Source organism: Sciurus carolinensis, chromosome 6 (genome assembly GCF_902686445.1).
Source record: "Sciurus carolinensis chromosome 6, mSciCar1.2, whole genome shotgun sequence".
Lineage (NCBI taxonomy): Eukaryota > Metazoa > Chordata > Mammalia > Rodentia > Sciuridae > Sciurus > Sciurus carolinensis.
Window position 1 is genome coordinate 77,595,665 of NC_062218.1, and position 1,293 is coordinate 77,596,957.

The following is a 1,293-nucleotide window of genomic DNA, read 5'->3' on the forward strand; positions in this document are numbered from 1 at the left end:
GAGAAGGAAAGCTTTTCATACAGCTTGTCATGTTAGAGGTAACAGTAGAGGTACTGGACATAGAATAGTTTAGCAAAATATGTAGAAGGTTCAGACTTTCAAGACCTACACAATAATTCTACCCAAGATTATAAGATTTATAAGATTTAAACTTTAAGGGTTTTTCATTCTGCCTGAGTTTACATTCCAGTTTTTGCACTTTTTCTGTTAATTAATAAAATAGAAAACTTCATTTTTTTCTAGATAAAATATAATATATAAATACTGCTGTAAGGGCTGGGGAGATAGCTCAGTTGGTAGAGTGCTTGCCTTACAAGCAAAAGGCCCTGGGTTCAATTCCCAGCACCGCAAAAAAAAAAAAAAAAAATACTGCTGTAAAAGGGTGTGTCAAATGATGATCTTAAAAATCTTCTCAATTAGAGTTTGGTCAATATGTGGTAGATAATATGCATAACTCTACTATTAAGATCTTTATTTTATTTTTTATTAATTTTTTTATTTGTTCTAATTAGTTACACATGACAGTAGAATACATTTATACATTTTGATAGCTCATACATAAATGAAGTATAATTCATCATTTTTCTGATTGTACATATTGTGGGCTCACATCAGTCATGCAGTCATATATGTACATATCTTCAGCAATTTTTTTTACATAACCTAAAAATTTCATTCAAATAACTCCGAAAGTAAGTTGTTACTGTTATGGTGTTATTATATTTGTCTTCAGGATATATTTTAAGATGGCTGTTATACTCATTTTTTAAAAATTTCATCAACCCTTGGTTGTTTGTGATTGATCTAGATGATTTTTTATACATTGGATAACAAATTATGTAGTATTCTACAGTTCAACATTCATAGTACCAATACCATGGTAACTTTTTTCTCCACCCAGTGTTGTGAACATAAGTCAATGAGACAGTGAATTTAGAGGCAGAGAGAAAGACAAGTGAAGCTCACACTAAAGCTTTCAACTGGCCTGAGAAATAAAAGTTGGATCAAGTGTGATTGTTCAATTGTTAAATGAGGCAGAGTGATATAGAAAAAAAATGCTTAAATTTAAATCCTGACAGTACCAGTTAGTAACTGTCTATTGTGTAAATCTCAACTATTCTTTCAGTTTCTTAACCTGTAAAATGGAAATAAGCAATGTCTACTTTACAGGAAACAGCCAATGTTGGATGACCTGGAAGGTACAACTAGGAGAATAAATATTCAACTCTTTATTCCCTCTTTTTATATCTCCCCTGGTATTGGACAAGCCCACTTCTAATTCCCAGGACAGGG

At 31.6% G+C, this 1,293-nt stretch overlaps 1 non-coding gene across 1 annotated transcript; it reads left to right on the plus strand.

Annotated features, from left to right (window-relative positions):
- Positions 1-277: 277 nt before the first annotated feature.
- On the plus strand, positions 278-351 carry Trnav-uac (transfer RNA valine (anticodon UAC)). The gene has a single exon. It is a non-coding gene; the product is annotated as a tRNA-Val (tRNA).
- Positions 352-1,293: the final 942 nt, after the last annotated feature.